General features: G+C 33.8%; 1 protein-coding gene across 2 annotated transcripts in view; it reads right to left on the bottom strand.

The window, feature by feature from the left end:
* The window catches only part of Mau2 (Mau2 sister chromatid cohesion factor), a 50,410-nt gene extending 34,630 nt beyond the window's left edge, over positions 1-15,780 (bottom strand). Inside the window, exon 1 of one of the 2 annotated variants that reach the window (XM_089086669.1) lies at positions 15,671-15,780. The gene's annotated coding sequence lies outside the window, so the exon portion shown is untranslated. Of the gene's footprint in view, positions 1-15,567 lie in introns of both variants that reach the window. The other variant, XM_089086670.1, reaches the window with a different exon arrangement.
* Positions 15,781-16,350: the final 570 nt, after the last annotated feature.

Below are 16,350 nucleotides of genomic sequence, written 5' to 3'. Positions count from 1 at the left end.
GAGAATTTCCGATCGCCGAAACCTGACGAAAATTTCTTCCAGAAGACAGATCAAGAACAGTTCCGAGAATTTCCCAAGTCTCTTCTCCTGACCATTCAGGAGCTTCTCCTGGTCAGGCAGTGTTCAGAACTCTAAATAAATTGAGTCCAGGAAATTACCGAAATCGTTATCACACAGTGTTTTGAATTTAAATCCTTCATAGCAGCATGACAAGTCCATCTCCAAAGGACCGTAGTAACTGCTAATACAAATATATCAATCAGTATATTGTGTCTAAGATGATGGTGTCTTTTCTTAAGAGTTAGGGGTTTTTATATTTCTTAACATTGGACGTGAAAATTCAGAAAATTCAGGAACCATAAAAAAAAATTCAGGAGACTGCAGATTTTCTACTATACATGGGATCTGACAAAATATTTTTGATCGAAGGTATGGGGTTCAGATCCTATGGTATAAGAACTGGATCGATTTTGTTTTCGATCTCTATGTGCAGTCTTCAAAAAGTATCATAAAACGTACAACCTTTTGGATATGCTGACGTTAACAACTCGTGAAGTACTGTCAGTTAACAAAACTGTAGTACAAACACCTGTTATTTTCTCTTCTCTTACGAGACAAGTGTTTTTTTGCAAAAAAGAAAAAAATCCAGCAACAAAAGATCTTCCAAGGCCTCTTGAATCACTCGTTTTGAGAAAGGACAGAGTCCTCATCCTCGTAAACGATAGGTTTCTAAAGCAGGAACCGCTTTCCTTTGCATATAGAGAAGCCAAAGAAATGAGAATAACCCTAGTAAGTTTGGGTTTCTCTATTTTCCAATTTTGTAGAAATCTACCCCTAAACGAAATTACCGAAATCGTTACCACACAGTGTTTTGAACTCAAATCCTTCATAGCAGAATGACAAATCCATCTCCACAGGACCGTAGTAACTGCTAATACAAATATATCATTCAGTATATTGTGTCTAAGATGATGGTGTCTTTTCTTAGGAGTTAGGGGTTTTTATATTTCTTAACATTGGACGTGAAAATTCAGAAAATTCAGGAACCATAAAAAAAATTCAGGAGACTGCAGATTTTCTACTATACATGGGATCTGACAAAATATTTTTGATCGACGGTATGGGAGATGGAGAATTCCGATCGCCAAACCTACTTTCTTCCAGCTCCAGTTCTTCCCAAGTCTCTTCTCCTGACCATTCAGGAGCTTCTCCTGGTCAGGCAGTGTTCAGAACTCTAAATAAATTGAGTCCAGGAAATTACCGAAATCGTTACCACACAGTGTTTTGAACTTAAATCCTTCATAGCAGAATGACAAGTCCATCTCCAAAGGACCGTGGTAACTGCTAATACAAATATATCATTCAGTATATGGTGTCTAAGATGATGGTGTCTTTTCTTAAGAGTTAGGGGTTTTTATATTTCTTAACATTGGACGTGAAAATTCAGAAAATTCAGAAACCATAAAAAAAATTCAGGAGACTGCAGACTTTCTACTATACATGGGATCTGACAAAATATTTTTGATCGACGGTATGGGGTTCAGATCCTATGGTATAAGAACTGGATCGATTTTGTTTTCGATCTCTATTTGCAGTCTTCAAAAAGTATCATAAAACGTACAACCTTTTGGATATGCTGACGTTAACAACTCGTGAAGTACTGTCAGTTAACAAAACTGTAGTACAAACACCTGTTATTTTCTCTTCTCTTACGAGACAAGTGTTTTTTTGCAAAAAAGAAAAAAATCCAGCAACAAAAGATCTTCCAAGGCCTCTTGAATCACTCGTTTTGAGAAAGGACAGAGTCCTCATCCTCGTAAACGATAGGTTTCTAAAGCAGGAACCGCTTTCCTTTGCATATAGAGAAGCCAAAGAAATGAGAAAAACCCTAGTAAGTTTGGGTTTCTCTATTTATCAATTTTGTAGCAATCTAACCCTAAACGAAATTACCAAAATCGTTACCACACAGTGTTTTGAACTCAAATCCTTCTTAGCAGAATGACAAGTCCATCTCCACAGGACCATGATAGCTGCAAATATATCATTCAGTATATGGTGTCTAAGATTATGGTGTCTTATTTTAGGAGTTAGGGGTTTTTATATTTCTTAACATTGGACGTGAAAATTCAGAAAATTCAGGAACCATAAGAAAAATACAGGAGACTGTGAAGTACTGTCAGCTAACAAAATTGTAGCATATAGAGCAGCCGAAGAAATGAGAAAAACCCTAGTAAGTTTGGGTTTCTCTATTTTTCAATTTTGTAGAAATCTAACCCTAAACGAAATTACCGAAATCGTTATCACACAGTGTTTTGAATTCAAATCCTTCATAGCAGCATGACAAATCCATCTCCACAGTACCGTGGTAACTGCTAATACAAATATATCATTCAGTATATTGTGTCTAAGATGATGGTGTCTTTTCTTAGGAGTTAGGGGTTTTTATATTTCTTAACATTGGACGTGAAAATTCAGAAAATTCAGGAACCATAAAAAAAATTCAGTAGACTGCAGATTTTCTACTATACATGGGATCTGACAAAATATTTTTGATCGACGGTATGGGAGATGGAGAATTCCGATCGCCCGACCTACTTTCTTCCAGCTCTAGTTCTTCCCAAGTCTCTTCTCCTGACCATTCAGGAGCTTCTCCTGGTCAGGCAGTGTTCAGAACTCTAAATAAATTGAGTCCAGAAAATTACCGAAATCGTTACCACACAGTGTTTTGAACTCAAATCATTCATAGCAGAATGACAAGTCCATCTCCAAAGGACCGTGGTAACTGCTAATACAAATATATCAATCAGTATATTGTGTCTAAGATGATGGTTTCTTTTCTTAGGAGTTAGGTGTTTTTATATTTCTTAACATTGGACGTGAAAATTCAGAAAATTCAGTAACCATAAAAAAAATTCAGTAGAATGCAGATTTTCTACTATACATGGGATCTGACAAAATATTTTTGATCGACGGTATGGGGTTCAGATCCTATGGTATAAGAACTGGATCGATTTTGTTTTCGATCTCTATGTGCAGTCTTCAAAAAGTATCATAAAACGTACAACCTTTTGGATATGATGACGTTAACAACTCGTGAAGTACTGTCAGTTAACAAAACTGTAGTACAAACACCTGTTATTTTCTCTTCTCTTACGAGACAAGTGTTTTTTTGCAAAAAAGAAAAAAATCCAGCAACAAAAGATCTTCCAAGGCCTCTTGAATCACTCGTTTTGAGAAAGGACAGAGTCCTCATCCTCGTAAACGATAGGTTTCTAAAGCAGGAACCGCTTTCCTTTGCATATAGAGAAGCCAAAGAAATGAGAATAACCCTAGTAAATTTGGGTTTCTCTATTTTTCAATTTTGTAGAAATCTAACCCAAAACGAAATTACCAAAATCGTTACCACACAGTGTTTTGAACTCAAATCCTTCTTAGCAGAATGACAAGTCCATCTCCACAGGACCATGATAGCTGCAAATATATCATTCAGTATATGGTGTCTAAGATTATGGTGTCTTTTTTTAGGAGTTAGGGGTTTTTATATTTCTTAACATTGGACGTGAAAATTCAGGAACCATAAGAAAAATACAGGAGACTGTGAAGTACTGTCAGCTAACAAAACTGTAGCATATAGAGAAGCCGAAGAAATGAGAAAAACCCTAGTAAGTTTGGGTTTCTCTATTCGGAATCCAGAAAATTACCGAATCGTTACCACACAGTGTTTTGTACTCAAATCCTTCATAGCAGAATGACAAGTCCATCTCCACAGGACCGTGGTAAGTGCTAATACAAATATATCATTCAGTATATGGTGTCTAAGATGATGGTGTCTTTTCTTAGGAGTTAGGGGTTTTTATATTTCTTAACATTGGACGTGAAAATTCAGAAAATTCAGGAACCATAAAAAAAATTCAGGAGACTGCAGATTTTCTACTATACATGGGATCTGACAAAATATTTTTGATCGACGGTATGGGGTTCAGATCCTATGGTATATAGAGAATATAGATCCTATAGAGAAGCCGAAGAAATGAGAAAAACCCTAGTAAGTTTGGGTTTCTCTATTTTTCAATTTTTTAGAAATCTAACCCTACACGCAATTACCGAAATCGTTACCACACAGTGTTTTGAACTCAAATCCTTCTTAGCAGAATGACAAGTTCATCTCCACAGGACTGTGGTAACTGCTAATACAAATATATCATTCAGTATATGGTGTCTAAGTATATGGTGTTTTTTTTTAGGAGTTAGGGGTTTTTATATTTCTTAACATTGGACGTGATCGTCATCTGAGCAATAATTTTAATCTTGTAATTGAAACTGAAAAAATACCTGAAAATTTTAAAATTAGTTTTATTTTTTAGCAGGTTTTTGATAGTTGATACGCTACTTCTAGTAATTTTTACGATTGATGTTTCAAAGATAAACAAGGAAAAAATTACGAAGTGTTAGATACACAATCAAAGAGAAGCTAAGAGGCATCGCTGTCATATTTCAAAACGATACTTTTGAATCGGACTCGGAGAATTTGGAAACCCGGTTTCCTTTGCGTCATATGAACTCCTCCTGTTCTGAGCTAAAGAATACTCTGAAAGTTGTAGGATTTGAAGTGGAAATCTGCGAAATTTTTTCTAAAAGACAGATACAAGAACAGTTACGGAGAATTTCCCAAAGCAAAACTTTGAACAGAATTGATACGATAATTATAGCTGTAATGACTAGAAAAGAAAAGGAAAATCTATGTGCCAAAGACGATACTTACGACATTGATTTCTTAAAAGAAAATTTTATGGCCTATAAATGCCTAGGAATGGTTGGCAAGCCAAAAATATTTTGATCGACGGTATGGGAGATGGAGAATTCCGATCGCCAAACCTTCTTTCTTCCAGCTTTAGTTCTTCCCAAGTCTCTTCTCCTGACCATTCAGGAGCTTCTCCTGGTCAAGCAGTGTTCAGAACTCTAAATAAATTGAGTCCAGAAAATTCAGGAACCATAAGAAAAATACAGGAGACTGCAGATTTTCTACTATACATGGGATCTGACAAGGGGTTCAGATCCTATGGTATAAGAACTGGATCGATTTGTTTTCGATCTCTATGTGCAGTCTTCAAAAAGTATCATAAAACGTACAACCTTTTGGATATGCTGACGTTAACAACTCGTGAAGTACTGTCAGTTAACAAAACTGTAGTACAAACACCTGTTATTTTCTCTTCTCTTACGAGACAAGTGTTTTTTTGCAAAAAAGAAAAAAAATCCAGCAACAAAAGATCTTCCAAGGACTCTTGAATCCCTCATTTTAAGAAATGGCAGAGCCCTCATCCTCGTAAACGATAGGTTTCTAAAGCACGAACCGCTTTCCTTTGCATATAGAGAAGCCAAAGAAATGAGAAAAACCCTAGCAAGTTTGGGTTTCTCTATTTTTCAATTTAGTAGAAATCTAACCCTAAACAAAATTACCGAAATCGTTACCACACAGTGTTTTGAACTTAAATCCTTCTTAGCAGAATGACAAGTCCATCTCCACAGGACAATGGTAACTGCTAAAACAAATATATCATTCAGTATATGGTGTCTAAGATTATAGTGTCTTTTTTTTAGGAGTTAGGGGTTTTTATATTTCTTAACATTAGACGTGAAAATTCAGAAAGTTCAGGAACCATAAGAAAAATACAGGAGACTGCAGATTTTCTACTATACATGGGATCTGACAAGGGGTTCAGATCCTATGGTATAAGAACTGGATCGATTTAGTTTTCGATCTTTATGTGCAGTCTTCAAAAAGTATCATAAAACGTACAACCTTTTGGATATGCTGACGTTAACAACTCGTGAAGTACTGTCACTTAACAAAACTGTAGTACAAACACCTGTTATTTTCTCTTCTCTTACGAGACAAGTGTTTTTTTTGCAAAAAAGAAAAAAATCCAGCAACAAAAGATCTTCCAAGGCCTCTTGAATCACTCGTTTTAAGAAAGGGCAGAACCCTCGTCCTCGTAAACGCTAGGTTTCTAAAGCAGGAACCGCATTCCTTTGCATATAGAGAAGCCGAAGAAATGAGAAAAACCCTAGTAAGTTTGGGTTTCTCTATTTTTCAATTTTGTAGAAATATAACCCTAAATGAAATTACCGAAATCGTTACCACACAGTGTTTTGAACTCAAATCCTTCTTAGCAGAATGACAAATCAATCTCCACAGGACCGTGGTAACTGCTAATACAAATATATCATTCAGTATATGGTGCCTAAGTATATGGTGTCTTTTTTTAGGAGTTAGGGGTTTTTATATTTCTTAACATTGGACGTGATCGTCATCTGAGCAATAATTTTAATCTTGTAAATTAATTACAGAAGGAACTAGATGCAGCAAGTTTTACTATTGAGACGAGTCGCTCTTACTATACAAAATACAGATCGTTATGACGAACTGTCTGCTTTTATGTATCTATTCATATCATAATTTCGTTCTTTAGAGTTTCGGTTACTATTGAGACAAGGAGCTATTACTATAGAGTTCATTACCTTGAACTGTCTGATTGCTTCAAAAATCAAATATCTTTGAAAAGACTGCAGTACAAAAATACATCAAAAATGCAATTTTCTTTGACAAAATTGATTCTACTTTAAAAAGTATTTTACTTTTAATTACAAAAGTGACTAGATGTAGCAATTTCCTTTAAAATGAGCTGTTATACAGCTCTCTATGATTTTTCAGTGCCCAGCTAGCCGAGGAGGAAAAAAAGCGGAAAGAAAAAAATATCCCGTTTGTGGAGAATAACGTGGTTAAAGTCAATTTTCTTGATTTTCAGGCCAATATATTTTCTTTGTTATTCAAGCCAAAGGGCGGTAAGTTCCCTTTAAAGGGGTTTCGGACAAGGCGGTTCTAATGGTGTACTTCTTGTTTTGATCTGACTCTTTTTTTAAGGAGTTAGGGGTTTTTATATTTCTTAACATTGGACGTGATCGTCTCTTACTAGGTTGCTAGCTACCGCTGCAACCTGGAAATGAAGAGATTAAAATTATAGCTCAGATATCATAAATATTTTTGCAGTTTACACAATAACTTTAGCGATTCTAAACTGAAAAATAAAATTAAACAAAATTGAATTTTTGGTCTGGAAATACATATTAAATCCCACGTCGGGTAGTTTGCACCTAACCAAAAATAAAACTAATTTAAAGTTTTAAGGTATTTTTCTAGCTTGCATTGAAAGATTTAAACTATTGCTCGGATACCATGGATATTTTTGCAGTTTACACAAGCTGCAAAGAACGCATAAGGACAAATTAAAAATTATATTCAGAAGTCCAAAAAGATGGCAACAATGCAGGCTGATCTTTTTAAATTGAGAAACCTTTTACGAATGTTTTACCGATATTACGAAAAATATTCAAAATTACAGATTAAAATTCTCTCTGAAAGAGCGAAAAATCGGCTAGAAATGCTTTCGCAAAACTTCTTAGTCATATCCAAAAGAAATGTTGTATGTTTAATGAAAAGCTTCCAAAGTATGGACTGGCAACTGTGGAACAGTTTACAGATGTAATGGGAAATATTAGACATTACTGTGGATATATGGAGGCATAATTGTCCTTTACTTAGTTTCAGCTTTATTCGATGATCGAGCCTTTATGTACTAACTACATCCAACGACTGTGCCGTCATTGATCAATATTGTACATAAAAAATTAAGTTTTTCGTAAAAAAAATGATTCTATTTAAAAAAAAAATAAGTACAAATGGCACTAGATCTAGAGATTTCCTTTAAAATGAGCCATTGAACAACTCTACGATGTTCCAGTGCCATGCTATCTGTGGAAAAGACAGAAGAAAGAAAAAAATATGCTGTTTAGGCAGAATGCTATAGTAGCTGCCACTTTTCTTGATTTTCAAGCCAATATATTTCCCTTGCTGTTCAAGCCAAATGACAGAAGGTTTCCTATACAGGGGTTTCAGACATGGCGGTTCTAATGGTGTACTTTTTGTTTTGATCTGATTTTTCTTTTAGGAGTTATTGGTTTTTATATATCTTACATGATCGTCTCTTACTAGGTTGCTAGCTACCGCTGCAACCCAGATTAAATATAATAACTGTACAAGCCTATATTATAGCCTATACAATTTAGGAAAGATCATATAACATAACATAAAGAAGCAACTTTCAAAAAATGTTTGTTTCAAGTTATCTTGTCAATAGATTATATCAATTAATATGGGCTAGAGGTCGTTATTTACTATAATAAATTCGTAGTTTTCGACATAATTTAGCTGAGATGATGCTGAATATATCACTTGATTCACTTTTGTTACGCCGCACCAAACAACAATAATTAGTGCTGGCTGAAATTATATTTTGAGCCCTTAAAAAAGTGAGAAACAGCCCGTAGTGTCAAAAGTTGAAAAAATCTAAAATTACATGGAGATATTTATGGGAAATGGAAACATTCTGGAAGATTGTAAAGAGAGACGTTTATGTTAGTTTGGGATTGAGGAGGAGCTTGCGCAGCTGTATTGCCCTCAGGTGGCTTGGTACTACGGTAAGTTGTCATTAGTACTTTGTAACAAACTTTATGTAACTGCTCAGACACCATAAATATTTTTGCAGTTTGTAGTTAAATATAATTATTTTATTTAAAATTTTCAGGAATTATTCTAGTTTCAGTTAATAAATAATTTTTGTGTTGAAGCCCCCCATAAATTACTGTATTTTACATAATAATGGATAATTATATAAGAAGTGTTAAATGACAAATTCCATTTATGATGAACTATAAGGGTCCTTTATGCATTGATTGCTTCAAAACTCAAATATCTTTGAAAAGACTGCAGTATGAAAATACAACAAAAATGCAGTTTTTTTTTGACAAAATTGATTCTACTTTAAAAACTATTTTATTATTAATTACAAAAGGCACTAGATATAGCAATTTCCTTTATAATGAGCCATTATACAGCTCTTTATGATTTTCCGGTGCCCAGCTAGCTGAGGAGGAAAATCAAACGGAAAGAAAAAAGATGTCAAATGTGGAGAATATCATGGTTGAAGTTAATTTTCTTGATTTTCAAGCCAATATATTTTCCTTGTTATTCAAGCCAAGGGACGGTAAGTTTGCTACATAGAAGTTTTAGAAAAGGAAGTTCCAATAGTGTACTTCTTGTTTTGATCTGAATCTTTTTTCAGGAGTTATGGGTTACTTTAGTTTTTACTATGGGACGTGATCGTGTCTTACTAGGTTGCTAGCTACTGCTGCAACCCGGATTGCTAGCTACCGCTGCAACTCGGATATGATAACGTTGAAAATAAAATAGTCGTCATTTATAATTAACCAGACCAATTCCTTATAACGTTTTTTGTATATTAAAAATTATTATCATGTCTTATATGTAATTTTTAATTCATTAGTCTTCGATAGTCTAATGGTAAGAATGCCCACTTATTGTGGGGGAGAACAGGGTTCGATTCACTGTCGCGGTGTCGCGGAACTTTTAATGGTTTGAACTAAAAGCACTATCTTTTAAATTTAAAATTTAAAAAAGAAACTCGTTTATATACATCCTAGCTAAAATAATGAAGATAACCTGTTATTTTCTCTTCTCTTACTAGACAAGTGTTTTTTTGCAAAAAAGAAAAAAATCCAGCAACAAAAGATCTTCCAAGGCCTCTTGAATCACTCGTTTTAAGAAAGGGCAGAGCCCTCATCCTCGTAAAAGATAGGTTTCTAAAGCAGGAACCACTTTTCTTTGCATATAGAGAAGCCGAAGAAATGAGAAAAACCCTAGTAAGTTTGGGTTTCTCTGTTTTTCAATTTTGTAGAAATCTAATCCTAAACGAAATTACCGAAATTGTTACCACACAGTGTTTTGAACTCAAATCCTTCTTAGCAGAATGACAAGTACATCTTCACAGGACCGTGGCAACTGCTAATACAAATATATCATTCAGTATATGGTGTCTAAGATTATGGTGTCTTTTTTTAGGAGTTAGGGGTTTTTATATTCCTTAACATTGGACGTGAAAATTCAGAAAATTCAGGAACCATAAGAAAAATACAGGAGACTGCAGATTTTCTACTATACATGGGATCTGACAAGGGCTTCAGATCCTGTGGTATAAGAACTGGATCGATTTTTGTTTTCGATCTCTGTGCAGTCTTCAAAAAGTATCATAAAACGTACAGCCTTTTGGATATGCTGACGTTAACAACTCGTGAAGTACTGTCAGTTAACAAAACTGTAGTACAAACACCTGTTATTTTCTCTTGTCTTACGAGACAAGTGTTTTTTTGCAAAAAAGAAAAAAATCCAGCAACAAAAGAACTTCCAAGGCATCTTGAATAACTCGTTTTAAGAAAGGGCAGAGCCCTCATCCTCGTAAACGATAGGTTTCTAAAGCAGGAACCGCTTTCCTTTGCATATAGAGAAGCCGAAGAAATGAGAAAAACCCTAGTGAAAATACCTGAAAATTTTAAAATAAGTTTTATTTTTTAGTAGGTTTTTGATACTTGATACGCTACTTCTAGTAATTTTTACGATTGATGTTCCAAAGATGAACAATGAAAAAATTATCAAAATTAACATTCCAATAGGAAGTGTTAGATACACAATCAAAGAGAAGCTAAGAGGCATCGCTGTCATATTTCAAAACAATACTTTTGAATCGGACTCGGAGAATTTGGAAACCTGGTTTCCTTTGTGTCATATAAACTCCTCCTGTTCTGAGCTAAAGAATACTCTGAAAGATGTAGGATTTGAAGTGGAAATCTGCAAAAATTTTTCTAAAAGACAGATACAAGAACAGTTACGGAGAATTTCCCAAAGCAAAACTTTGAACAGAATTTACGCGATAATTATAGCTGTAATGACTAGAAAAAAAAAGGAAAATCTATGTGCCAAAGACAATACTTATGACATTGATTTCTTAAAAGAAAATTTTATGGCCTATAACTGCCCAGGCATGGTTGGCAAGCCAAAAATATTTTTGATCGACGGTATGGGAGATGGAGAGTTCCGATCGCCAAACCTACTTTCTTCCAGCTCTAGTTCTTCCCAAGTCTCTTCTCCTGACCATTCAGGAGCTTCTCCTGGTCAGGCAGTGTTCAGAACTCTAAATAAATTGAGTCCAGAAAATTCAGGAGCCATAAGAAAAATACAGGAGACTGCAGATTTTCTACTATACATGGGATCTGACAAGGGGTTCAGATCCTATGGTATAAGAACTGGATCGATTTTGTTTTTGATCTCTATGTGCAGTCTTCAAAAAGTTTCATAAAACGTACAGCCTTTTGGATATGCTGACGATAACAACTTGTGAAGTACTGGCAGTTAACAAAACTGTAGTAAAAACACCTGTTATTTTCTATTCTCTTACGAGACAAGTGCTTTTTTTCCAAAAAAGAAAAAAATCCAGCAACAAAAGATCTTCCAAGACCTCTTGAATCACTCGTTTTAAGAAAGGGCAGAGCCCTCATCCTCGTAAACGACAGGTTTCTAAAGCAGGAACCATTTTCCTTTGCATATAGAGAAGCCGAAGAAATGAGAAAAACCCTAGTTAGTTTGGGTCTCTCTATTTTTCAATTTTGTAGAAATCTAACCCTAAACGAAATTACCAAAATCGTTACCACACAGTGTTTTGAACTCAAATCCTTCTTAGCAGAATGACAACTCCATCTCCACAGGACCATGGTAACTGCTAATACAAATATATCATTCAGTATATGGTGTCTAAGATTATGGTGTCTTTTTTTAGGAGTTAGGGGTTTTTATATTTCTTAACATTAGACGTGAAAATTCAGAAAGTTCAGGAACCATAAGAAAAATACAGGAGACTGCAGATTTTCTACTATACATGGGATCTGACAAGGGGTTCAGATCCTATGGTATAAGAACTGGATCGATTTTGTTTTCGATCTCTATGTGCAGTCTTCAAAAAGTATCATAAAACGTACAGCCTTTTGGATATGCTGACGTTAACAACTCATGAAGTACTGTCAGTTAACAAAACTGTAGTACAAACACCTGTTATTTTTTCTTCTCTTATGAGACAAGTGTTTTTTTGTAAAAAAGAAAAAAATCCAGCAACAAAAGATCTTCCAAGGCCTCTTGAATCACTTGTTTTAAGAAAGGGCAGAGCCCTCATCCTTGTAAACGATAGGTTTCTAAAGCAGGAACCACTTTCCTCTGCATATAGAGAAGCTGAAGAAATGAGAAAAACCCTAATAAGTTTGGGTTTCTCTATTTTTCAATTTTGTAGAAATCTAACCCTAAACAAAATTACCAAAATTGTTACCACACAGTGTTTTGAACTCAAATCCTTCTTAGCAGAATAACAAGTCCATCTCCACAGGACCGTGGTAACTGCTAATACATATATATCATTCAGTATATGGTGTCTAAGTATATGGTGTCTTTTTTTAGGAGTTAGGGGTTTTTATATTTCTTAACATTGGACGTGATTGTCATCTGAGCAATAATTTTAATCTTGTAATTTAAACTGAAAAAATACCTGAAAATTTTTAAATTAGTTTTATTTTTTAGTAGGTTTTTGAAACTTGATATGCTACTTCTAGTAATTTTTACAATTGATGTTTCAAAGATGAACAAGGAAAAAATTATCAAAATTAACATTCCAATAGGAAGTGTTAGATACACAATCAAAGAGAAGCTAAGAGGCATCACTGTCATATTTCAAAATGATACTTTTGAATCGGACTTGGAGATATATATACATATATATATATATATATATATATATATATATATATATATATATATATATATATATATATATATATATATATATATATATATATATATATATATATATATATGTATATATATACATATATACCTCTTCAGCAGTTAAATCAATGTAAAATATCTATCTTACCACCAAGAAAGTGGACTGTTTCACTATTAGATATGTCATATCTTCATAAAATGTAGATGATTAGCTCTAGTATTTTAACCATAGGCTATAAAGCACTTACAATTTCAAATACACTGATAGACAACAGTAGTGCCTAATTTTGGACACACGTTTAAAGTTTGAACCTAATCTTGGAAAAAATATGGTAAATATAGAGGAGTTTAAATTACTGACCTAGCTAAGAAATAGACACACTTTTAGAGTCAGAATTGCATCCTGAGAAAATATAACCATCATTTATGTTGGAAATGGGTAAAATTCTACTATAGATACTTTTGGCTATCTTGCAAAGGGGTTAGGTTAGGAAAATGAAACTTTCAGGGATGGGTCTACAGGCTAAAGTATGTCATAGGAAGATATTTTGAAGTACCTACCTCCACTCCTTCTCTCTCTAGAGAGTCCTGAAAATTGCCTACATGACATTTCTATTATCTATTGCAATTTCAACAAACCACCATTTTACTTTAATTTTCAGTTATCAGTTTCTCTTTCTCTGGTTTTAGTTCTGAAAATGCAATTCCTGTTATTTGAGTAAAACTTTAAGCTATATCAATATTTATTTTCCGAAATTTAGGAAATATATTTGCATATCTTTAAAACCTTATAAATTGGGATTGACCAAAGTTGTGAAGCTGAAAACAATTTTGTTGTACTTCATTTAACTAGAATATCCATTTTCCAAGATTTCACTTTTATAACACACAGATTTTTAAAGGTCATCAAAGGTCAGGAACCTCTAGAGGGAGAATACCTTTCCAGGACATACTTTAGCCTGTAAGCCCATCCCTGAGAGTTTCATCTTCCAACCCTGGGCTAACCCCTTTCCAAGATAGCCAAAAGTAGCTAAAGTAGAATTTCACTGGTAAATTTTTTGTTATTCATATTATTGACTTATGAATTAAGTAAACATACCACTTGGTGCCTTTTTTATGCTCTTTCCAAATATAATAATCATGTTTGTCAGAAATGAAGGTAAATTTTTGCAAATCATATTATTGAATTTGATTCTAAAATCATATTATAATAATCATTTTTGTCAGAAATGAATTTTACCCCTATCCCTATATATATATACCAATTCAGGGTATATAATTGCACATTAGGGGGGCAGGTAAAGTTTAAACTTATCTCCCATTTACATCAGGGCAAATATTTTGCAAATCATAATATTGACTTACAAATAAAGTGAATATACCACTCAATGCCTTATTTTATGCTCTTTACAAACCTAATAATCACTTCTATTGGAAATTCAAATTTAAGCCCTTTTTGAGCTCTTGAAAATGACAAAAATATAAAAACCTAACCTAACCTAGGTACCTTCCCTCCCCCCCTAACACCCTAAAAAACAACACTTTAAATATAATATACGCAATCAAAACCATGATATACATTGTATTTCTCTACAGCAGTGTCTTGCATCATCCTGTCAAAACAGGTTTTTCATTTAGTCTTCAGTTTGTGATATGAGTGGGTATATTGAAGGAGTACCTGCAAAATTTATTGTTACAATTTTCATTTATCCAACTTAATTGTGGAAAGTCAGTGCTTGTGGATTAAAACAGTAAGTTTACAGATATTTTAAGCCTTTTACACCCTATATATTTTTATCTTTTTGTAATTTTCAAGAGCTCAAAAAGGGCTTAAATTTGAATTTCCAATAGGGTAAGACATCCAGTATTTGGACACTTTAATCACTCTGAAAACTTTTTGACATTTAAACTACTCTAATTACTGTATTATACCCCCTAGAAACTTAATTTTTGTATCAAAAAATTTCTGAAGAATTTTTGAACAAGTATGTTACTAATTCAAATAGTTTCTCTTGTACAGTGCCTCCTATTTTTGAATTTACTAACAAGTGACAATTCTGCCTAAACTCGGACATACAAACAGCTCATTGCAAATTGGTTATTAAAATAGTATAAAAGATTCTGTCCGAGAATAGGCAGGTGGCCGACTACTGGGTGTCTTACCCTAGAAGTGATTATTATATTTGTAAAGAGTATAAAAAAGGCATTGAGTGGTATATTCACTTTATTTGTAAGTCAATAATACAATTTGCAAAAAATTTACTTAAAATGAATTTTACCCCTCACCCCTAGGCTATATGTACCAATTCAGGTTATATATTTGCACATTAGGGGGTGGGGGAAAGTTTAAACTTACCTCTCATTTATATCAAAAATAAAATTTACCCCACCCCCCTAATGTACAAATACATACCCTGGATTAGTATGTATAGGGGTGGGGATAAAATTTGTTTCTGACAAAAATGATTATTATATTTGAAAAGGGCATAAAAAAAGGCATTGAGTGGAATGTTTACTTTATTTGTAAGTATAATATGAATAACAAAAATTTACCATTTTACCTTAGTTTAGGTCTCTCTATTCTCTAACTTGAATTGACTTTCTAAATAGGCCTAATACAAATTCATTACATGTATACAATTCAGGGGGTAAATTGTTGGTACCTAAGGCTTAAAACTTTTCTTATGCTTATTTAAGCAATAAAAAGATTGTAAATGGTCAGTGCTTTTTGGAGGCAGAAGGGTGGAGATAGGCCTACATAATTTGAAAATGCCTTCCTGTGGGACTATTCAGGCCCTGGATAGGCTACACTCCTGAGTTTCACTCACCCAATTAGCTTCTTTCCAAAATGAATAAAAGTCCCCCATCTAGAATTTCATTCATTTTCAAAAACACTTGAAAGTACACAATCATTATAGAATATAATCCTACCCAATTTTCTTATTTTAGGAGACTGTAGAATATTAATTTTTGTGAACTTTTATTTCTTCTCAAATTAATTATATGGTTCTGTGCTACGTTTCTAGCTTTGAAGACATTTTCCTTTTTCGCCGCCCCATAACAGGTTATATCATCTCTGTCGGGAGGTTGGGAGTATATCAACTGGCAGTATATCTGGTAATATTACCCAATCTGCATAAGCACTAATTATAAAACATATGGAAAGAAACTTATATAATCCGCTTATGAAGCTACTCATATTTAAATGAACTTAAAAGACATTTAAGCTCTTAAACTGAAAGAACTTAAATTGAAAATATCCAGTTCAAGTTCCAAAATTTGCATACGGGTATATGAACTACCCATTAGTCCTTTAATAAAAAGAATCTTCATATAATCAGAAGTCCATCTCTGACCAAGCCCCTGGAAATGAAGATGTCTTCCTGTCAGTTAATAACCCATGATCTTTATTAAAATTAATTTTAAAAAAAACTTTCTGAAAAAGAAGCTTTTCAAAGAAAAGTAAAGGCCATTTTAAACTTAAGATCAGCAGATACAGACACCTGTTAAAATCCAGAGTTTGGGTATCGCCTCCTTCTCTCGCTGTAAAAATCTAAAAACTACTGCGTCATTGGCATTTTACTGAAAACTATATGTCTTGAACAGTCTTG

Source organism: Artemia sp. Qi Xiang Cuo, chromosome 3 (genome assembly GCF_049724085.1).
Source record: "Artemia sp. Qi Xiang Cuo chromosome 3, ASM4972408v1, whole genome shotgun sequence".
Taxonomy (NCBI): Eukaryota; Metazoa; Arthropoda; class Branchiopoda; order Anostraca; family Artemiidae; genus Artemia; species Artemia sp. Qi Xiang Cuo.
The sequence above is the reverse complement of the archived record's forward strand: the minus strand, read 5'-3'. Positions and strand labels throughout refer to the sequence as shown.